This window comes from Sus scrofa, chromosome 15 (genome assembly GCF_054392235.1).
Source record: "Sus scrofa isolate SSC_HxYL_T2T_F1_AM1 chromosome 15, Sscrofa_HxYL_maternal_Yorkshire_Landrace_v2.0, whole genome shotgun sequence".
In the NCBI taxonomy this organism is placed as follows: Eukaryota; Metazoa; Chordata; class Mammalia; order Artiodactyla; family Suidae; genus Sus; species Sus scrofa.
In genome coordinates this window covers 150,783,286-150,807,134 of record NC_139397.1, presented here as the reverse complement: position 1 = coordinate 150,807,134, position 23,849 = coordinate 150,783,286, and the positions used below count along the sequence as shown (strand labels likewise).

Below are 23,849 nucleotides of genomic sequence, written 5' to 3'. Positions count from 1 at the left end.
ACTGGAGCCAGATATGCAACCAGGCACACGGTGCATGTACCCAGCTTCTCACCCGCTCCCTTTCCTCCGAGCTCGCGGGCTCTGCACAGGAGAGAGGCCGAGACAGCATGTCTGAGCTTTAACTCAGGCTGAGCGAGGGTCCTGCGAGGATGCTCGGGAGTCTGCTCTCTGAAGTCTGCGGCCTTCCATTGCCCTTCAAGAGAAATCAGACTCTGATCCTTGAATATTTAGGAAGCCGCTGGACTCGGAGGTCTAGGGAGCCCCTCGTGTCAGCAGACATCCGTGTCTGGCTGGAGGGGAGAGGAGAGGGCCGAGTCCCTCAGGGGATCGGGACGCGGTTGGTGCAAGGTGGCAGCACAGCCGGCCCTCCTGATTTCCCGAAGCGCTGGTCCCAGGAGCTCATTAAACAGGATGTGACCGGATGATAACTGTGTCTCCTAGAGACACTGAGTCCCACGTCCCTCCGTGGTCCCCCCCAGTCCCCGCAAGGACTCGGCGTCATCGCCTCCTGGGGGCTTCCTGGGTCCACCCAGGGAGGGGGCACAGAACAGCTTGGAAGCCCTGCTCTTTGGTACCTGGGTGAGTGTGTCATCACCCCCAGTAACAGACCAGAATCTCTCATCACCTTTGCAGTGAAGCAGCAGCAGGCACACCTATGACCTACTCAGTGGGAGCTTTTAGTTTTGTTTCCCCGTGAGAACGAAGCACGCCTGAGAGCATCCTGTTCCCCCAGTTTTCCGGCTGCCGGAGGAAACGTGCAGTGGCCCCCTCCTTGTTCCTGCCAGCCCTGGGCTGATCTCAGCATGAACCCCAGTCACACCTTTTCCATGTCATGTCTGCAGCACACAGGTTCATTGGACAGGAAGCATCGCCTCTTCCTGCCTGTGAGCCTCTTACCCCCAACCTGAGGCTGTGCCGGACCGAAGAGGTTGGCCCAGCCCAGCTGCAGAGCAAGCCAGGGGCACCTCCTACCACTAGCAGACAGGGTCTTGAACCTCTGCTGCTGCTGAAATTGCCCTTGAGTGAGCTCTGCCAACCTGAGACCTGGGTCCCCACCCGGCTGAGCCTCTGTGCACGTGCAAACACACATACACGTGCATACACGCACACGTGGTCCCGGCCAGGCTTGCTCACCCCAGGCCTGGATTGTGGCCTTTGGAGTCCGGCTGGATCCGGCCCCTGCTTGAGCTCTAGTCCACTTGGAAGAGGCTCAAATCCCCTACTGCTCAATGAACCTCTTTTTTGTTGTTGTTGTTAAAAAAGATGAAACTTGGCAGCACAGCGCGTATCCTTTCCTTTTATTATTCGTAGAAAACAGACATTTTGATTTTAAACGTTAACATCCCGAAATTTGAAGCAGCAGATTTTTAGCATTTCAACAATGCTCATGGATTCCATTCCACTGACACCAACAGGCTAGTAACTTATTCCGCATCAAAAAGGCAAGACGTCCCAGGCCAGGCTGTCACACTCAGGCTAGGCTTTGTGTTTGGCATGTCTCTGCCCTCTCCCCAGCACCCCCAGCAGGCTCTGGGCTGCATCTTTCATCGAGTGTCCCACCTCACTGCGTCCTCTGCCGAGTGTCCCCTCTCCGGGCGGTCATCCCTCCGTCCCTCCACTTAGCCAGAGTGGATGCTGGAACCACTGGTTTCCCAGCTGGTCACTGACTTGAGGGGTGGCAAGCCCAAAGGAAAGATAAGCTGGAATCCAAAACTGTCCCCATCAGCCCCCAAGTGCCATCACTGCCCAGAGGCATCTTCCCCACAGCCTCCCACACCTTGGTTTGGGGACACCCCAGTGGCATCCATGTGACCTGAGGTGGACGCGAGGGATGCGGAGAGTGCAGCTCAGGGAGGATGGCAGCAATGGGAGCTCAGTGCCTGGGGTGGGGGGTGGGGAGCGCTGTGATGGGGGCACGAGCACATACACGGAGAGTGGCTCCTCCTCAAATGGGGTGTGGAGGAGCTGCAGGAGGGGGCATGAGCGCTGAGTCCTGCCAGGGGTGGATATACACAGGCGTGAAGATGCTCTCAGAGATTATTTTTTAATTAAAGTGTAATTAATTTACAATGTGTTAGTTTTAAGCGCACAGCAAAGTCATTCATTTGTACATATATATACTTTTTCTGATTCTTTTCCATTATAGTTATTATAAGGTAGTAAGTATATCTCATAGATTATTTATAACAGCAAACACACATGAAAAGTTAGTTTGTCACAGGGCTGCTAGGACAAAGGCCCACAGGCCGGGTGGCTCGAAGCAACAGAAGTTCATCATCCCAGCCCTGGAGCCTGGGAGCCTGGGAGCCTGGAAGCCTGAGATCACAGTGTCAGCAGGACTGGTTTCCTCTGAGGCCATGAGGACAGCTCTCTTCCTGCTCCTCTCCTTGGCCTCTGGACACCATCATCCTCCTGTGTCTCTCACCACATCATCTTCGTCCTCCCTCTGTGGGTGTCTTTCTCCGTGAACACATTTCCCCCTTCTGCTAAGGATGTCAGTGGTTGGATAGGGGCCACCCTGACGACTTCATTTTAACTTGATTTCCTCTCTAAAGACCCTGTCTCCAAGTAAGGTCACATCCTGAGGGTTAGGACTCCAACATATGAATCTGGGGGAGACACAATTTAACCCATAACGAGGGCCAGTTGCAACCATGAACTGAACAGTATAAGTTATAAACTATTCAGGAGATGCTTAAGGACCTTCTATGTCAATATGGGAAATGCTTGGGTTGTGAAGGGCAATGATATAAAGAAAGGACATGGAAAAAATTCCAGACAAGTGAAACCAGTGGGTGTGCTCAGGTCAAAAGTTCATCAGTAATCTTCATCCTTTTTCTATTTCACAAACCTTGTTTGGTGTGGTTCCATCAGATCTAGAATGTGTTTTAGCAGCCATTAAGTCCCCTCCTCTCCCCCTGCATTGGGAGGCCAGGGTCATGGCTGTTCTGGTTCTTGAGAGGCTGTGAGTGCAACAGGGTCCAAGCAGAATCCAACCAGGAGTCTATGCTCCCCACCACCTCAAAGTTCTGGTCCTGGCACAGCAGATGACTTGTCAGTGGTCAGGAGACCCACCTCTAGTCCAAAGAGAGGTTGGGACATCTGAGATGTCAGGTCTTCCTACAACCCAGATGCCTGCAAAAGGACATCTGGGGGGGTCTTGCGTGATGCTTTCTGGGCACCTCCAAGTTGGTCCAGGATAGCAGCACAGATTCCTGTCCTCAGGCCATGGAGTAGGATGCACAGATGGGAATAGGGCATGAAACTGCACACTCCCTCTTGCTCAGTGGTGTCCCGTGCTGTGAAGACTCAAGCTCTCCAATGGGCTCTCGGTATTGTGCACTCTCAGTGCTGTGCACTCTTGAGGACATAACAGCATTCCTGGGTGGTCAGGGGACTCCACTGGGGGAAAGGGACCCTAATGTGGTGGGTCCACCGTGGGTCCCAGGCGCAGATGTGTGGTAAGGCCAAAGAGCACATGAAGATCTCAGATAACTCACTGCTCTGAGTCAGGATGTGTACCAAACTTCAGAAGCCTTCCTTGCTGGAAAATTGGGGGATGCCATGTAAAGTGGTGGCAGTGTCCCTATCTCTCTTGCTGGCCATTTGGATTTGTCTTTGAAGACAAATAGCTACGCTGTTTTGGAAAAAAAAAATTATATGAAACACTCTAATCATCACGGGCAAGGTAAAGCCAGAATCCTCACGCAGGAGGGGAATTCTGGAGAACTTTGAGCTCAACTGTGTGCAGTAAAGAGCGTTAAAAGCTGCTTTTGTTGCTGGCAGATTTGTAACTGGGAAGATTGTTGTGATGGGGAGACTAGCAGGATCCTGGGGGTGAGAAGGAACCATGGTTCTCCTTCAAAGCACCTGGGGGTATGGACCCTAGGAAAGGAGGGCCTAGACATCAGCAGGGCGGCCCCGGACAGGAGGCAGGTGCCTAAAACATGGCCACAGGGAATAAGCTAGGAGCATATGGAGACAGTGGGGACCCCACTGGGGAAAGGAAAGGCTGCAAGTTCACATTCAGTTGACTTTCTGCATCATCATCTCCCTGCTGGCCTGGACTTCAGTCAAGTTTTATGAGCCGTGACACCCCGTCTTTGCTGTCCTTTGAGTCATGGAAGAGGCTGTGAAGCAGGGGTGGCAGGAAGCCTGAGAAGGCAGATTCAGATATGTGGAGGTGACCTGCAAAGGCACTGAGCCAAGGTTCAGGGAGACTGGGCTGCCATACAGGATGGTCCTGGAACAGGTATCCCCAGAGACCACCGGAATGCAGTGAAGAGCCTGGACAGAGTGAGCTTCCTGGGATTTGCCTTTTAAGAGACCACCTGGATAGCCTGAACAAGTGGTTCAGGAAATAGTGAGACCTTGGCTGTCATCACATGGACCACTGACCAATGAGAATGAGGGGCAGGGGTAGCAGAGCCACCCATATATTTGTCAGGATAGACTAGGTTATGCTACACAACAAACAACCCCCACCTCTCAGTGCCTAAATAACAGAGTCATTTCTCACTTGGACACATGTCCACTGAAGGGCAGCTGGGAGCTCTCAGTCACCCAGGGCACCAGACTGATGGAGCAGCTCCCACCTCCAACCGGCTCTGGGAAGAGAGCCCTGGCCCTGGAGAATAAAGCACCCCACCCCCATACCGGGACCCAACGCACTTCCCTTCACAACTCAGGACTAAGCACAGGGTCCCTTAGGAGTTAGGACTATATGGGTGTCAGAAAGGCAATCTTATCAGACCCTGGTAGGGGATACCAGTGATTGACCTCATAGCCCTTCTGCATCCCAGTGAGGAGCTGCCCTTGGCATTGTGCCCACTTTGTAGATGGAGAAGAGGAGCCAACACCACACCTCCCCTCCAGCTGCTGGCCCCATCTCCACAGCAGCGGTCGTCTCCCCAGAGATGGTTTTCTGCCAAGCGCACCGGGAATTAAGGCACACAGACTGGTGCAACCTGGAGTCCGCAGATTCACTCAGGCGGGGGCTGCCACCCCACAGGTCAGGCAAAACTTTCTCTCTCATTTCAACAGACGAGAAAGTGGTTCATCTTTGATTTCCTAAGGAGAAGCCCTTCAATGAAGAATCAGAAAAGCCTTTCTTCAATGAGAACAGTTATTTTTTTCTCTGCACAGAGAATGGCAACACAAATCTATCAGTAAATGGAGACATTCCTCCTGGAAGCCCTGCTCTCAGCTGCCTGGCGCTGTCTCCCCCTCACATGGAAGCTGTGGAGGGCAGTCTGCGGATTCCATCAACGCCGCAGCTGAGTGGCCTCAAATTGTTCCCGGTAACTCTCGTTCCTTCCTACCCGGGTTACTTTTGTCATTTACTCCAGTTGGAGCAAAACCAGCTGTGGCCCATCCAAAGGCCCAGAGCTGGTGGATGACTGATTGAATCCAGCACCCGCCCCCCGACCCCCGGCCCTGGCCAAGTGTTCTGTTTGTCTCCACTCTTGTTAAAAACTGCATCAGTTCCCAGTACCTTTGATTCATTTTCATATTAAATATGTGTAAGATATTTCACATTTTAAAAATCCAGATATCTGGCTTCCTCTGAAACTCCAAATGATTAAAAAAACCCTGGGCCTGCATCCTTGCATGGCGACCATCAAAGAAGCCCCCTTAGCAGGCCGTGTTGTCCTCATCTGCATCCTAGTCCCCTCCTGTGCCACTCAGTCCTTGCTGGTACCTGCCTGGCCCCGAGGCATCTAAGGTATGGCCCTTGGAGAGAGGGTGTGTGGAACAAGATGCAGGGACACAGCTGTGTGTCTGAATCCCCGCCCCCTGCCCGGAATGTCATGCAATGACAGCTCACGGCAGGGACCAGTGATTCTTGTTGAAGGAGCCACTGAATGAATGAATATTGAAGAGAGATACACACCCGGCTTTAGAGTCAGGTGCCTGGGTTAAGCCCTCAGCTCAGCACACTACGAAGTGTGCAGAATGCCAGTTTGGGCCATTCACTCTCAAACTCGAATCACAGCCCCCGTGCTTACGAGGTTCTTATGGACAGTGAGAAAGAGAAGGAAAAAGAGGCCCCTGGTCCTTGAAAGTCAGGAGGCAGGAGCGAGGGGAGTCCAAGCTCCTCTTAGGAAAAATCGGTGCCCATTGCCAGCCCTGATCCGTCTTGTCCACCCCACCTTGGGGAATGTCTCACCCACCCAGGGCCCTGACTGTGCAATCAGGATTGTTCCTTGCAAAATTTTTTGAATGTAAATATAGTAAATGCTGCTTCTGGAAAAAAAAAAAAAAAAGGAATCTGTTGGGAGAATGCTTAACCCCAGAGGTGATGGCACCCAGCTTAGCAAGTGGCGGGGTGCTTCCCCGGGCTGGTGACAGGGCTCTCCCTCCTTCCCAGCCCATCCGTGGTGGGGTCTGCAGTGACAGTGACCAGAATCGGTCCCCCTCATGCCTGGGGCCGCTCAAAGGCCCGGGCCCCTGAGTACAGGTGGGCATAGCGCAAAATCACGCCGTCAGAGACAGTAGGAGCCACACTGCCCTCCGCCCCCCTGTGCACACACAACTGTCAGCAGCCTCCTCACCCAGGAGGGTGCCCTGCTCGTTTCCTTACGCTGCTGCAACACGTGGCTGAAAACAACACGAGCGTCCCATATTTATGGCCTGGAGGTCGGAAGTCGGCTCGGGGTCCCGTGGGCTGATGGCCCGTGTCGTTGGAGCTACTTCCTTGTCACACATCCCTTTGCTTCTGGCCTCTTCCCTCTGCCTTCCTCTTCCTCTCTAAAGACCTGTGATCACACTGGCCCCGAAGGGTTCTCTTCCTCGTTTAAGGTCACCTAGAGAGCAACCTTAACTCCATCTGCGACCTTGCTGGGTCTTTGACCCTGTTGGGGCTTTGACCTTGCTGGGCCTTCGCTGCACAATCTAACGCCTTCACTCTTCCAGGAATAGGGACACGGGCACCTTTGGGGCGGGTACTCTGTCACCACAGGCATGGTCTCAGGGACAGAGGAGAGGACGGAGTCCTGGCTGCAGGAATGTCCATTTGAGAGAACAAAGGCAGTCACAGGTTACCTCCGACCAGCGCACCTGGGACCCTCCCCAGCGGAGGTCAGAGCCCAAGGGCAAAGAAGGTGCCATGGATGAAATTTAAAGACCCCTTCGTCGCCTGCCCCCAGGGGTAGGTGCTAGGACAGGCGGGCAGAGCAGGAGGCTGGGTGGGCCACGGTCTGCCCTACACTGTGCAGGGCAGTGGGGGAGCCGGGGGGAGGCTGGGCCCAGCAGCCGTCACCCAACTCCCTCCCGTGGGACAGGCACAGCCTCCAACGCCATGTGTCTTTGGAAGAATCCTTCAGCGTCTTTAAAATTCCAGGATGGAAGATAGTGTGAGAGAAAGAACGTGTACACGTGCATGACTGGGCCATTGTGCTGTAGAGCAGAAAGACACGCAGCTCTGTAAATCTGCCACACTTCAATCAGAAGGGCAACAAATTAAAAAATAAAATAAAACGAAATTGCATTTACTCAGCAGCAAAATGGAAGGAGAACAGCCACCTGGCAGGGGTGTGGCGGGACGCACCACACAACGCCATGTGCGTGCTCCCTTGTCCCCTGTCCAGAGCCGCACTGGGCACTTAGTGCCCTTGGGGCCAGCAGGTCCTGCTGGATTTCCCCAGAGGCCACAGCAGGGCAGTTCAAGCGGCACGCTTCCCTCGGCCAGGCTTCCTCTCCCTCCTTGGATGTGCAGAAGCGCCAGCCCCTCCCTTCCCAACTCACGGCTTTAACACAGAGGGAGAGAAACCCAGCTCGCGTGCTGGAAACCGCCCCGAGGCCCGTCCTGCTCTCTGTCGCTCCTTCCGGAGTCAGCGCTGTCCTTGGTGGCTGACAGAGAGCCATCCTGCTGCAGCCTGGCGGGTTACCAGCTGGGTGACTTCAGCCCATGCACACCACCTCTCTGTTCATCACCTGTCATGTCAGGCACTGGACCCATCAGGTTTGCACGTGTTCTTTTTCTTTCCTTTAGCCGTGGAAACTTTCTCTTCCAGCCGACACCCTGTATTGACGCCTGATCTGTGAAACCAGTCAGGAGCCGGGGGCAGGGGCCTGGGTCCCAGCCTCCCAGTGGCCTCTCAGCTCCCAGGCAGAAGCCCCCGCCCCCACCCCGTGGGGCTCTGGAGACACAGGTTGAAAGAGATCCCAAAAGCCCCTTTGCTTGTAGGATCCCCTTGAGTCTCTCCCTCTAGACGCCCCGTCTGTCCTGCCAGAGGTTTTGCTGTCTTTAAGTTGGGGTCCCATCTGGCTTGTAGACAGCCTTTTGAAAGTGTAACCCAGGGGTGTGTCAAACGCTCCAGCAGCCTCTTTATCACCAGCTTCATCTTGGTCACCGCCCGCTCACACCAGCAACAACGGGAAGCTGCTGGTCTCAGTGCTTTTCAAGCGCCCACCAAGGCCTGGCTTCTTTTAAGCTCTTTGAAGCCCCTTGTTCTACAAGGTCCGTGATCCACACCCAGTTACTGTGTGTGGTCAAAAGAGAAAAAAAGCCCCGTGATTCACCCAGAAGCCACGCGCAATGATAGACAAATGAAACTGGTGTAACATGTTCTCATGACTTGATAAAGCTTGCAGAGTGCTTATGAATCCATCTGGATGAAAGCAGCGTTATTACTGCAGGACAGAATCATTGTACAGCAACCACCTCGCTGTGCCAACATTCCCGGGGACCCACCCCTCAGAGAATCCTATCCAGCTCTGCCCTGGATATGCAGCCTTGCCGGCTGCTGTGCAAACAAACATCTCCCCCGAGGAGGTGGCCTCTGCCCTGGGTGGGTCGGGAGGCGAGAAGGAGTGAAGTGCGGGGGTCTCCAGAGCCCAGCATCTTCCCTGATTTCCAGTGCGGGAGCGCGGGGGTCCGAACAGGGCTGCTAAACTGTCCACCACGCGCCTGGGCCATCAGGCCTGCGGTCTGGGCAGCCTTTCAAAGACGCCCCCAGGAGAAGCTCAAAGCCCTTCTCGGCCCAGCGCAGGATGCTGCGTGTTTTTATTGCAGGGCGATCCAGACTTCCTGGAGAGCCAGCCATATCCCGTGAGCCGTCCACACAACTCGCTCCCCACGCGCGTCCTGAACTTTAAATTCAGGGCTGGCCTTTTCTTTTTCCCTTGCAAGCGAGATGCACGGGTCTGGCCGGGATCGCCTGTCCCTCTGGCAGGACCCTGAGAGCCAGGGAGACTGCGCTCTTGGACTTGAAGTGTCTTGCAGGTCTGCGTCTGGAATTTCTTCCTTCCCGCCTCCCTTCTCCCCCTACCCTCGGCCCCGCGTGGACTTCACTCGGGCTGAAATATGCATAAGAACAGGGTGAGGAGGGGGCTGGAGACATTAGGAAACGCAGCACACGAAGGAAACCTCAAGGCTTCCTTTCCTTTTTTTTTTTTTCCAGCCATGTCCATGGCATGTGGAAATTCCTGGGCTAGGATGTAACCTGAGCCACAGAAGTGACAATGCCAGGTCCTTAACCCGCTGAGCCACCAGGGAACTCCTCAAGACTTCCTTAACTGTGAACTTAGCAGAAAGTGACAGCAGGGAGCTGAGACTTAGAAAATCCATCCGCTCCGAGCCAACTCTGACCTCACCGTAACTTCTACCAAAAACCTGCCTAGAATCATATAAAGTCCAATCTCTTTGAATAAATCTACACAAGCCCTTCCAAGCCCAAAGGACAGCCACCAGCCACCCGAGGCTTTTCCGTCCCCAGAGGAATCCTCCTGGGTCTCCTGTGCCTTCCTGCTCTCCCAGCTGGTGGCCACCTGCTAGAGAAGCCCAGTGGGTCCCAGGTGGAAGGTGCCTCTCCGGGGAACAGTCTCTTGAGCTGCTCGATCCCTGGAGCTGCTCATCTGAGGCTGGAAGGAAATCATTTTTCTGTTTGTTTGTTTGTTTTTCTATGGCCACACCTGCGGCACATGGAAGTTCCCAGGCTAGGTGTCAAATTGGAGCTGCCTCCGAGGCCTACACCACAGCCACAGGCAACATCGGATGCAAACAGCATCTGAAGAACTACACCTCAGCTTATGGCAGCACCAGATCCTTAACTCACTGAGCAAGGCCAGGGACGGAACCTGAATCAAGTACATTATGTCTGGTTCTTGACTCGCTGAGCCACATCGGGAGCTCCCAGGGAGGGAGTCTTTCGCTGGGTGGACCTGGCGTCTCGACCTCGGACTTTGGCCAGTTACATGCTTGCTCTTTAGGGCTGTCCCGGGAGTTGTAGGACGTGGAGCCATGTCCCTCGCCTCTGCCCACCAAGGCCTGTGGCACCTTCTTCCCTGCAGTGATGGCCCAAATTGTCCCCACACGTTGCCCAGGTCCCCCGAGAGGCAAAGTCACCAGCGGTGAGGACCACAGGGTAGAATGTTTGATTAGACTTCCTCCAGCGCCAAAGGTCTAACCTTAATGACTGCATGAACTCCTACCTTTCCCCAAATCGTCTGTTCCATTCAGACTCTGACACCGCTAAGAGCATCAGGCTAATCAAACGAACAAACAACAAAGCTCGGTATTTTGAAAGTTCTCAGTAAGGGTTAAAATCAGCCCTGAGAGAAGTTCCTGTTGTGGCTCAGTGGTTAACGAATCCGACTAGGAACGATGAGGTTTCGGGTTCGATCCCTGGCCTTGCTCAGTGGGTTAAGGATCCGGCGTTGCCGTGAGCTGTGGTGTAGGTTGCAGATGCGGCTCGGATCCGGCGTTGCTGTGGCTCTGGCATAGGCTGGTGGCTACAGCTCTGATGAGACCCCTGGCCTGGGAACCTCCATATGCCACAGGAGCGGCTCTAGAAAAGGCAAAAAGACAAATCAATCAATCAATTAATTAATCAATTTAATTAAATAAATAAAATAAAATCAGCCCTGAGAGGATTAGGATGCTGAAGATGAAATTGCAAAAATGCCCGGCAGCCTTAAGACAGGATTAAGGGGTGTGGGTGAACCGCGCAGAGGGCAGATTCCTGAACATCCGTGCCTGAGAACGGCCCTTCGGACTGAGCGCCGGCACAGTGCCCGGCTCTGTAAACGAACTTCATGCAGCCTTCTCTCCACCTGCAGACGGTGGTCTCCCACCACTTCGGCCGGCAGCAAAGAGGAGGAAATCAAAGAGCCAAGGTTTAAATGCAATGTAAGAGGAGAGTGGGTGCTCAGACGGCTTCAAGTGAATGGTTGGCTGGCAACAACAAATAGGTTTTTAAAAACTCCAGAGTCACCTTGCAGATGCCTCATTGCCAGCTGTGGGTGGGCCAGAACTGCGGGTTCATTTTAGAACATAAATCTGATTCTGGTTTGCAATGAACGCAGACACCCACAGGACGAGGGGCCACGCCCTTCAAGTCCAACGGGTTGTCCAAGTTCATTCCTGGAGCCCAGAGGATTGGGTTTAGCCGGGAAGATGATCTTCCCGCTGCCTGCCCGAGGCTGTCTTTTAGCCTAAGTTTCTCTTATATATGGAGAAGTCGGTGGCTAAGATTAAGACAGGAGATTTTAAACAAATCCCCGCACTGTTTTTATTTCTACAGCTTTTCTACCTGGACCTTCTCTGTGTCAGCCACACCGCTCTGGGTGTCAGCACTGAGGGCAAGCCAGCTTTGCCACCAGCTGACGCTTGGGACCTCCTGTGGTGACAGGAGCCCATCCGTCACTGTTTGAGATGCCGGGTGATTCTGAGCCTAGGAAAGTGACCCAGAGCCCGAAAGCTTCTCAGGTCACAGCAGAACTCAACAGAACCAGGGTGTGGATGAGAGAATCCCAGCTGCAAAGGCTGCTGATAAAAGAACACAGCCCCTGCACACCCCTGAGCCCCGGAGTCTTTGTGCTTTCTAGAGCACTTCCTTGGGAATGACCCATTTCCCTGGGTGAGTCAGATGATGAAGGAGGCCTCTGGGCCAGGGCATGGGCTGTTCTGGACTCTGCAGTGGCAAGCTGGCACTTGTTAACAACCCCCCAGGGGGTGGGGGGTGGGGCAGCCCTGATCTGTAGCACTTGCCAATTTCCATGGTGTAAATACTCCCGCTGTGAGCAATGTCAAGCTACCATCATGAAGTCAACCAGCTCTCCCAAAACCTGAAAATTTAACTTTCAGCTCTAGAAGCAGACACAAGCCACCCCTGGCATACAGCCAGGTCCCTTTCTGCCACATCACCTCACTTAGAGCGAGGATGAACCTTGTTTACTCTTGTCCTATAAATGCCAAAGGGGTAAAATGCTTCTGGCAAGAGAGGCAGACAGTCTGGCTCTGGGCAAAGCAAAGGGGAGTTTGAGTAAATGTGAGTTGGCTCTTTTTCTGTAAGTGTCAGGGTAGCTGCAGAGACGGGCAGGAAACTTCAGGGCTCTCAACCCTGAGCTCTAACGCACACACACTGTACCTGACATCAAACACCAGCAGATTTTTCTCTCTCAGAAGAGGGAACAGTGATTTGTTTTTCTTCAACTCTTCTCCCCTAGAAAGTAGCCAGCCTCTGACGATGAGGCTAATCTTTATTAGACATCAGGATTGCTTTCGCCCAGTAATTTTTTTTACTATGGTTGAATATCGATGAAGTCTCCCCAAACCGATGGATTCTACTTTGCCTCCCTCCATGAAATGAGCTTGTAATTTATCTTTAGAAACTGGGAGAACAACAACAAAGAAGTTTCGGAGCTTGACTGGAGACATTAGGGTCCCTGCTCCCTGCGCATTTAAAAATAAACGACAGCTTTTCATGAAAAGGTAACCACAGGTTTGCCGACTTTCCTCCACTCCAGTTCCCCAGGGCAAAGAGACAAGGTGAGCAAGTGGGATCTTCAGGACCCCAGGAGGAGAAGTGGCTTCACAGACATGAAAGAAGCACGATAATGACCCGCAAAGGCTGGGAAAAGATCTTTCCTATAACACATCAAATAACTTGATATAAACACCCAAGTCAACCGGAAGTTCCTGTCTCGCCCATGTTGCTCCTTTGTGTTTACCCCCGATGAGAAAAGGCTGAAAAGAGTGAATAAAAGGGGGGAAACTGCCCTTTCATTCTTCAGGATTTCCGTGAAGCCCTGGGGCAGGATTGCATCTTGACGGCCAACCAAACTGGGTTAATTTGTAATCCCTTCACTTAACCCGGGGCCGGGGTGGGGAGCGGGGCGGTGAGAGTGGGCAGTGGAAGAGGAGAATGCCTTCGGAGCTCATTGCCGGAGCCCCTCTTGAGCAAACTCACCAAGTACTCATAACTTGGAACCGGTTCAGGTCGCTGCGTAATGTGTTTGACATGCCTGCTATTATCCGTGCCTTAATGGACAAAGGCAACGCGAGAGCCAGAACTGCAAGGTGGTGCCAAGACTCAGTCACCATTTATGGGCCTTTTAAAGGTCAGCGGGCTGCACGGCGCAGTTCCATCCGTCCCGCAGTCATCTGTCATGTCTCGTGTAACCCAAGGACTGCCCGGGACAGCCCATAAAGCCGTCTAAATTGGACTGTATGCGAAGGTTAACCTAACAGCACTGATTACAGCCACAGAGTTGACACACATAATTAGGTTAGAAAAGCTCTCTAAGTGAAACTGAAGACAGCATCTTAGAGAAACAGATGTTTATCCCGCTATTGCTGTTGGGTGGGCGCCCCGGGGCTAGGTCTGCGAGATGCTCAAGTCTGGACCATCCTTTCACTCTCTTGCTTGAGTGTAACGCTAAGTCTCTGCTGAACGCAAGACAACCGCACCGCCCGGGACCAGCGGAGCGTGGCACGAGAGGGCACGCCTGCCTGCGGTCCTGTCCCTCCAGCCTGGAACTCCAACACCCGGCAGGGGACAGGGTGGGATCCCCCATAGCAGGAACCCGGCAAGGGCAGCGTGGCCACAGAGAAAAGAGAAGCTCACATCAGAGCATCATGAAGGTCACTCCGTAAGGCCCACAAAATGCACATCCTACTCCACAATTAGGGGAGGCCCCTCTCCTGGGGGCAGGTCCACAAGCTGGAGAGATGGGATAAGCCGGAGGAGGTGACCCTCGAGAGACCGACCCCTGGGCCCCTTATCGCTGCACCCAGAGGGTCAAGGAAGGGAGTGGTGAGTGACCCCCGAGACCGACCTCAGAGAGCAGCTCCTGCACCCACCCCGCCCCCACTGAAGGGTTTGCTCTCTGGGTCCCAAGGAGGAGGGTGCCCGACCACAACTCAGCAGGCAGGGAACCCCACCCCTGCCCAAGGGGTGCACACTGGGAACCCCAGCAGCTTAACACGGAGCACCAGTCTATACCGGTGTCCCCAGGTGCCTTGAGAAAGGCAAGCTCCCTTCCTGTCCTGACCGCTGTAACTTCAGGGACAGTGGGAGTCTGGTGCATGGGTGCGACGTGGGCATGCGAGATCGTTTCACCCAGCGCCCTCTTGCCTTCCACTCCCTTCCCCCCGCCAGCCATCCGTCAGCCCGGCCCTCGCCAAGGCCTGTCCACCCACTTCCACAATGACCCAGTCTGTGCCCTCCCGCCTTCTCCTCCGCTCCCGCCCTGTGCAGGCCTCGTGTCTGGTCTCTCCCTCTCCTCTTAGCCCACTCAACTCCATTCCACATGTGACAGCCACAAAGAGCCATGAACTTCCCCTTCAGTCAGGTCAGCTCCCCGCCCAAACCCTTTGATGGCTCCCTGCTGCCCTTTGGAGAAAATCCAAAATCCCTAACACTCCTAAAGACGCTGCATGTCGACGTAATGAAAAGCAGTGCAGTTGGAGAAAATCTTAAAAACGCAGAAGGAGTGAATGTTACAACCCCCCGATGGGAGCTTATCACTACAAGTTAGTATTAAATTTAGCTACGAGTTTCCTAAAGGCCAGTCAAAAGCGAACTACTTTGGTGCCTGATTGGCATTTTTGTGTGTTTGTCTTTTGAGGGCCGCATCCATGGTATATGGAGGTTCCCAGGCTCGGGGTCAAATAGGAGCCATAGATGCCGGTCTACACCACAGCCACAGCAACACCAGATCTGAGACTCATCTGCGACCTACACCACAGCTCACGGCAATGCCGGATCCTTAACCCACTGATCGAGGCCAGGAATCAAACCTGCATCCTCATGGATGCTAGTCGGATTCTTTTCCGCTGCGCCAACACGGGAATTCCTGATCGGCATTTTTAAACAAAAGGTGCCATGCAAATACATCTGGAAAAATCTCCTAACGATAAACCCAAGGACTTAATTCTTATCTAATGGTGGAAACCCGTTCGTTACGAGTGGTATGATGATGCACCTCCCTCCGCAAACCCAAAGGTACCACGTGGACAAGTATGAGGTTTGAACAAGATGCTTTGTAACTTGTAAGCGCCGTAACCAACCTCAGGTCTTTCAACTGACCGTTGTATCCCATTTCGACGCTGTTTGTATCGACCCCTCTGTTCTCATAACCGAATGGAAACATTTGGGGGGACGGGATGAGTGAAGTCATGTGACCGAGGTATTTTGCTTTCTGGTGATCTACAAGGATTTGGCTGGTTTGCTCATTCTAAAAGAAACACTAGACAAGATTTTGACTCTCAAACAGCCCCTTTCTTGAGCAAAGCTTAGGCAAGTATTAAACAGCCGCAGAGAAGAGAGGTTCTAAGGCCAGGAAACGAAGGCTGTCGGTTCCAGACAAGAGTTGAAAGTGTTCTGGCTTCAGTCTGTTGTGAAATTTAAAGCTGCAGTGTGGCACCTTACAAAGTTAATTCTTTAGGAATGATTAATCATCCATCCCTCCCCCAGTTCAGAAGAGACACCCACATAATGATAAAGCATCTATCTGTGGTTCTTGGCCTTGAACACGAATCAAGAGCATCTTCAATGGGAAATGGCCAGTTGGGCAATGGACCCAAGGAAAGGCCCTGTTCTTATTTCATTACGGTTAGAAAGGGATGGTGTGTCCACCCAGCGGAAGGCGGGTCTGAACTCCCTTCTCCCTCCACTGGCTGACTCTCCTCCCCCCTTCTCAGTCCTCTGCCTCGACACCCTCAGTGCTTTCCTGGAGGAGGCTGCTAAGGCTCCACCCCCCCACACACACACACACAAAGCAAGCGTTTAAAGGCACTCTCTTTAGAAATATTGCCAACTTTAGAAGCACAAGATGAAGGGCGCTTTCTCAGGGTCTCTTGTGTCACTGTACAAGCCTGCACAACGCACAACCTCTGGTGTGTCATTCCAGAGACCCTCTTAGCCTGACCGGTGATTTTTTTACTGCGCCCCAGACTTCTGGGTGGTGTATCAGGCCATCAGTTCCTTTCTGACTCTCCTGCTTTATCAGCAGTCTCTCAGTCTGGGTTTAGTGCACGGGGCCTGGCCATCTGTGGGCTGCAGTTCTCACGACAGTGTGGACTGGGGCCCCTGCAGTGCCATTCTGTGTACTCCTAAGAGCATGCTGAAAGCCCAGCTGGCTTGCCACACTGAGGTCCAGCTCTGAGACCTGGCCTGGGCAGGGGGTTCAATTTCAGGTTTGGGTGGTCAGGAGCTTGCCTGAAAATTTCTGTGGAAGTTAAGAGACCCCTTTCTCCAGCTTCCCACCATCTGAGTCTTTCTCTTCTTTTTTCTTTTTTTCTTTTTTTTGTCTTTTCTAGGGCTGCCCCCGCAGCATATGGAGGTTCCCAGGCTAGGGGTCTAATCAGAGCTGTAGCTGCGGGCCTACACCAAAGCCACAGCAACGCAAGATCCGAGCCGCGTCTGTGACCTTCACCACAGCTCATGGCAATGCCGGATCCTTAACCCACTGAGCGTGGCCAGGGATCAAACCCACAACCTCATGGCTCCCAGTCGGATTCGTTAACCACTGAGCCACAACAGGGACTCCTGAGTCTTTCTCATGCTCCGTGTTGGGAAGGCAAGAGGCATGGGCTGCAAGAGGGAGGCACCCCAGAGTCCCCTCTCTGTCTTCCTTGACACTAAATCAGAGGGGGAGGGGCACTCTCCTGGGTCCTCTGTGGTTACTTGGCAGTGGGGGGGGACCAGGGTGGGTGTCCACACTCCCCACTCAGGCTTTGCTAGCAGCACCCCAGGGCTGGGGAGGAAGAGGTGTCATGGGGCTGGGTTGGGGTAGGGGGTGCTGTCAAAAACTTTCTGTGCCACTGGGATGTCCCTTTCCTGGTCCTTTGGCCAGAAAGACTGGGATTTTCTTGGGGCTTTTGTTGTCTGCTCCCATTGGAAGTTCTGGGTTTTAGGTCCCCCGAGCCTCTGACCCGGATATTCAGGACACAAAAAGAAAAGCCAGGAAACTTCTTGCCATGTTGCTCCTCCAGCCTGAAGTCCTGGCCAGTCCTTTCCTGGCTGGGAGTGTCTGTTGTCCGATGTCCAGGGTTGGTTGAATTTAGCAAGAGAAGCAAGGAGAGAAGGACTTGGAAGCCTAATCAACTGTGAAGTTTGGAAAAAAAATGCAAGTCTGGTAAAGTGGTATTTGCGAGGCCTCTCCACTGCGGGGTTAGGATTTTTCCTTTCTGGTGTTTGTTTTTTGGAAGGACTCTATTCTGTTTACCTCATTTCCCCCAACGTTAACGTCTTACACAACCAGGGTGCATTTCTCAAAACTAAGACATTAACCCTGCTGCGTTACTGCCACTGAATAGGAACTGGATGTTGCCAGTTCTCCCGCTAATGCACGTTTGCTGTTCCGGGACCTGACACAGCGTTGGGTGCCAGGGCTCCTTCGTCTCTGATGTGTGACCGTTTCTCCGTGCGTCCCTGTGTTCAGGAGCTCAGAGACTTGGAAGGCGTTGGGCGTGGGTTTCACAGCGATCCTTCCCTTGGATTTGTGTGCTGTTCTCTTGTGATCCGTTTAGGGTTATGGATTTGGGGGAAGAAATGGTAGAGACAGAGGAACATCTCATGGGGGGCGGCTGGCATCAGAGTGACGTGTCTCGGGAGACCTTAACCTTGGTCACTTGGCACCGTGGTGTCAGCCAGGCCTCTCCTCTGCGGGACAGGATGTTTCCTTTCTCACACTTCGTGGTTTTGGAAGCTGGTCGCTAAATCCACTCACTCGTAAGGGTGGAGGATTTTAAGCTCCACTTCCTGGAGAGGAGAGTTCCAGCTAAGTGATCCGGAATCTTCTATGGGGAAAGATTTGTCTCCTCTTACCCATTTCTTTGCTCCATCCCTTATTTAAACCCGTATGGAGGCATGTGTGTTTATTTCACGCTTGGGTTATAATCCAGAATTATATAATCTATTCTGTTGCCAAAATGTTCAAGCTTTGCCATCGGGGGCTTTTTCAGGTGGTTCTGACCCAGTTTCAATGGTGAAATTGGTGAAGGGAGCCGAAACCCTCGGTAGGGTCCTGGGTGAGCCCTCCCAGCCCCCTCCTTGTAGGCGCCAACATTCCACAATGAGCCTGGAGGTAAGAGGTCTTTGGCCTTAGCCAGTGTCTCCCAGACTATTTTCCAAGACCCGGCTTTATTTAGCGAACCTTATAACAAGAGTAACTTCACCCCCTGGTAAACAGAAATAACCTTTGAGGTCCAAATACTCACTGTTAGGAAATGCCTCGTGTAAAATGCTGCTCATTGAACAACGGCAGAAATGCCGTCCTTCCTCCAGGCACAGACGGAAGAAAAGGACCACGAACGCAGGAACGTCACTTTTAAATAAGCTGCATTTATGAATGCTCTAAGAGTTGCAATTCTGTTGAGCTGCCATCTGAACATTTGTGTAATCACTGAAGTCCAGTAGGAAGCTCCAATGAGAGAAAAGTCAATACCACTTGAGAAAAGAGACCAAAACTTACTGTTTCCAAATCAGTAGAAACTATTGTTTAAGGGCAAGAGCCAAAATACTCTTGCCCCAAATAACATGGAAACAACAAATTAAAATTCACATCTACATGTACGGATGTATAAAACACTGTCCCCTAAATTTTATTATCAAGTCTCCACTCAAAACATTGTGTAATTACTTAAATAATACCAATGAAACCAAAATTAAGAAATTTCGAAATCATTCTAAGAGAAAGACAAAAATAAAATTGTTGCCATCTTTTTGGATGATTTTAGGGGATTCGCTAATAATCGTAAAGACACTGTGAAATACACGATCTACAAATAAAATAAGTTATGAGTCACATTCAAATAATCTACAGTTATAAAACATTATCTCAGGATAATAAAACCCTATCAAGTGTCCATCTGGGCCAAGGAAAATGAACGGCAATAAAAGGAAAAGGAGAAAAAAAGAAGTATTCACGTAGAGAGAAAGCGTCTCTCTGGATTCTGGATTCTCAGGATCAGCCTCCTTGCAGGGAAGGAACAACTCAGAAGAAACTCACTTCTGCGTTCAGGCTGTGTGGACAGCGCTTGGTGTAGACGGGTTTCTCTGAGCTTGGTGGAGGATGTGCCTGGAGGGGGAGGACTGCGGTGGTCTCTTCCCCTGGTTCTGCGGTGGGGGGGATGCCTCTTCCCAGAGCTGACCAGGGCCATCAGACTGGGGGGAGGGGGAAGCCAGGCCAGGTTCCATCGGAGGTGGGAGGGTGGGTCAAAAGCCAGCCCTGCATTCTCATGCTTGGTGAGGGGCTGCCACGTGAGGATGGGCTGGCCCTGCAGAGGCTCTGGACCCTGTATCCTGGGCCCTCACCCATCGCAGCCTGGCATTCCTGCTTCCTGGGGCGGTCACCCTTGCCGGTAGCTGCCAAATGCCCCATGTGCAACGTAGAAACATAAGAATATTTTGGACACCTTTAAATGTCTTCCTCAGTATTTTGGGTCTCAGATAAGCAGTCATTTTTTAATTTGTACCGATGTGTCTCTCAGCCAAAGGGGCTTCAGCTCATTAGAATGAGCTTTCCTTTCCTGGAGAATAAGCTGCCTTGAACAACAGCCAGGGACTCCTGCAGATGTTCCCGAAAGAACGTTAGCTTGTATTTCCAGGCGTCAGATATGACACCTCCACTCACGTGACCGCTCTAGTCCTACAGCGTGGAAGGTCCTGCTGAACGGTGACAGGGCAGACGGTCTCAAAGTCGGATATTTGAACAGGTTTTCTTCTCCCCGACGCAGGATGTGGTGTTACCCGGTGGCTCCTGCTTCTGACGGTGCTTTTGTGATGGTGGTGAAGCTTCCCCAAGGGGGCTTCCGTTATTTCATCGGCTTTGGTGAATCGAGCACACATGTGGAGTCTCCCTCCATCAAGGTTTTAAACAGATTCTTCGCTGGACTGCCTGGGTCCTGCCTTAGAGCCCCTCTCACTCACCTCCCAGGTGACCTATTTCTGATCAGTGTGTCCCATTCAGTCCCGTGAATGGCTTGGAGGACACCTGGCCCCCGTGGACTTGGCCACCTTCGTCCTTCAGTCCCAGCATCCAGCTTCAGACAAGGGTCCGCATCTTGGAATCAGAGTTTCCCTCGAGTGGCAACCCAGTTTCCCAAACTAGTTTCCCTGCGGCACCCCCTCTGCCCTGACCTCCCATGTCTCTGATTAACATCCCCCAGAACCAGCGGCTCAGAGCACTCACTGGGGAAGGTGAAAGTGGTGAAAAGCAGAGAGGTTGGGTCCCAACAGGGTTTAACAGGGCGTGTGAAGTTGGATTGGGGTCATTATACCTCCTTGTCCATGTGGAGGACAGAGCAGTGCCCGACACTCAGAGAAAGAAAAAAAAAAAAGCCCAGTAACTTGGGGATGGGTCTGCTCTGTCCTCCAAATTTCTGTCCTCTGGGTCCAGGTCCTGTGGAGGCTACCAGACCTCCATGGGAAAGATTCCAGGACTATGCTCATGAAATATCCCCCATCCCTCCTAAACGGGTCTGATGGGCGTCGGTTTGTTCTGACCTGCAGTCAGTGCCTGTCCCCTAGAGGCCTTCCTCTCTCTGGGGGCCTCACCGCCGTAAAACCAAGACGGAAACTCCAGCAGGGCTGTGCTAGACTTCCAGGTTTAGCTCAGACACGTAAAGAGCTTGGAGGTCAGCAATCCCATCCTCGAAGTAAGAAAATCTGGATGAACCGAATATTAACAACTTCTCCTGGCTCCAACAGAGAACTGAGGTCTCAGGGCAAACCCCCACCCCCAAATCTGAAGAAAGGTGTGTTTAAGGGAGATACAGAACCTGAAATTGGCTAACCAGGAGCAGAAACCACCAGATGCCACAAGCCAGTAGGAACACGAAGGTAGAAATTTTGAGGAATTGCTGAATCTCAGTGCAGGATATCGAGTGGTCCTGGGGCCGTGGTCCCAGAGGTGCCCCAACCTCTGCAGGCTTTTCCTCCAGGAACCCCCAACAGACTCTCACAGAGAGAAGTGGGGTGAATTCACAGGGGCCACCTCCTCTTCCCATGGTCCCAACCAGAAACTTCCTCCTTACAGAACACAAGCCTTCTGCTTGGGAAGGACATTTCCAGAGAGTGGCAGGCGGTGCTGTCCCCTCCAGGTAGTGAAAGGGAGCCGTTGTGTGATCCAGCCCTTCCCTGTTCCCGGTGAGCAAATTTGATGGGACGTCACTGCTGCTCTCTGGAAATGTCCTTCCCCAAGAGGAAGAGCAAAGGATCCCTTCCACCTGATCAATCATAGTGGACAACAGCTGGGTTGCAGACTGAGGGCAAAGCTGAGAGGGTAGGTGAGAACAATCTAGTTAAATGATGCTCCCCAAGAATATTGCTCAACTAGGTGAAACATGAAAATAAGACAAAAAAATGTGGAAGGCAGTGAAATCAGTGCCTGGAGGGAAATTTTCAGCATTAAATGCATATTTTAGAGAAATAAATCTAAAATGCACAATCTAGGAAGTTCCCTTTGTGGCTTGGCAGTAAGGACCCCGACTACTACCCATGAGGATGTGGGTTCCATCCCTGGCCTCGCTCAGTGGGTTAAGGACCCAGTGTTGCTGTGAGCTGTGGTGTAGGTGGCAAGTGTGGCTCTGATCTGGCTTTGCTGTGGCTGCGGATCTGTCTGGCAGCTGCAGATCCAACTCAACCCCTAGCCTGGGAACCTTCATATGCTGCAGGTGCAGCCCTGAAAAAAATAAAAATTAAAAATAAATACACAAAAACCATCATCTAAACTTTCACCCTAGGAAAATAAAGAAAGAAGAGCAAATTCAACCTAAGTGTAAGCAAAGGTAGGAAATAAGAAAAATTAGAACATGAGTCAGTGAAAGTTAAAATGGGAAAATAATAGGGGAAATGAAGAAACTAAAAGCTGCTGCTTTGGAAATACCAGTAAGGTTAATAAACTAGTCCAGAAAAAAAGAGAGAAGACACAGATTATTAATAACAGGAATGGAAGAAGGGTAAAAATAAATAGACACATGATGGAATGGAACAGAGCAGAGAGCTCAGGAATAGATCCCTGCAAACACAGTCAATTGATTTTTAACAAATATACAAAGGCAATTCAATGAAGAAAGGACAGTCTTTTTACAAATAGTACTGGAAAAATTGTACACCCACATACAAAAAATAAATCTTAACCCATACCTCCTTCCTTATGTGAAATTTAATTCAGTGAATCATAGGCTTAAATGTGGCATGGAAAACTATAAAGCTTTTAGAGAAAGACAGGAACACTATCTGTGACCTTGGGTTATGTAAAAAGTTCTTAGGACAGTGGAAGTACAATCCATAAAAGGAAAAATAGATCAACTGGACACCATCAAAATCTCAAAACATCTTTCTGCAACAGAGAATGAGAAGACAAACTACCAACTAGCATAAAATAGTTGCCAATCAAATAACTGACAATGAACTTCTATTAAGAATATATAAACAACTCCCCAAAATTCTACAAAAACCAAATACTCAATTTTTAAAACATGGACAGAAAGCACACACAGGTGTCAAATAAGCACATGAAAAGTTGCTCAACATCATTGCTCATAAAGAAAATGCACATCGAAACCACACTGGGATAGCGTTGAACGCTTACAGGCATGGTTACAAAATTTTGCCAAAAAACTGACAATACCAAGTGTTTGCATGATGGAATAACAGCAACTCTTACATGCTGCTTGTAGAAGAGCCAATAGGACCGCTTTGAAGAGCAGTTTGACCATTTCTAATACACTTAAACAAACACTTGCTTTATAACTGAGCAAGTCTCCTAGGTTCTTACCCAAGAGAAAGGAAAATGTATGTCCACAGGAATGTTGATAGCAGCTTTATTTCTTTTTTATTTCTTTATTTCAAAAACTGGAAACAACCAAAATTTCCCTCAACTGGTGAGTGGATAAACCATGGCACGTACATACAATGGATACTGTTCAGCACTAGCCGGGACAGAGCAGTGATCTGAGGAGGCTACGTGCTGTACGATGGTATTAACTTCACCTCTGACAAAGGCCAAATAAAGGAACAGGGGACAGATCAATGTGACTACCAAGAGCGGCTAGAGGGATCTGGGGGTGAGGTGGAACTGCTCTCTACCCTGATTTCAATGGTGGTCACGTGACTCCATGCATTTGCCAAAACCCATAGAACTGTATACCAAAAATGTTAATGGTGCAAGACCCTAGGGGGCCTTCCCAGGACAGACCCTCCTGCGTCCTCTGCCTGTTTTTTGTCTGTAGAAAAATTTTAGCCAAAGAATAAATTTAATCAGAGAAATGAGAAAATGCAGAAACAAAGGAAAGCAGTCCAACAAGACAAAATAATAGTAGTTTAGCCACTAAACAAAGTCAAGGACCTTCAGTTTCTCCTAAGGGCTATAGATAATATTCTGAGCCATATCCTGTGAGTTGTCTTGTAGATACTGAAAACCCCACCAGGCGGAAGCAGTTAACCACCTGGTGGCCAGATGGTCGCTGTGACATAAGCTACCACAATTCTGAGAGCTGGCCTCAAGGAAATGGGAAAAAAACTTACCCCAGAGGTGAAGATTAACTGTACTTAAAACAGTCAAGATGACGCTGGTCAGACCACCACATGTCCAATTTCAAGAGGTCTGTCAGAGCT

General features: G+C 51.4%; 1 long non-coding RNA gene across 4 annotated transcripts in view; it reads right to left on the bottom strand.

Moving 5' to 3' along the window:
- The window catches only part of LOC106506421 (uncharacterized), a 67,241-nt gene that overhangs the window by 10,303 nt on the left and 33,089 nt on the right, over positions 1–23,849 (bottom strand). For 3 of the 4 annotated variants that reach the window (XR_014829457.1, XR_014829455.1, XR_014829456.1), the window contains exon 1: positions 18,449–18,837. The exons of the other annotated variant lie outside the window; for it this stretch is intronic. This is a non-coding gene — a long non-coding RNA (uncharacterized LOC106506421). Of the gene's footprint in view, positions 1–18,448; positions 18,838–23,849 lie in introns of those variants that run through there. 4 annotated transcript variants of the gene reach the window in all.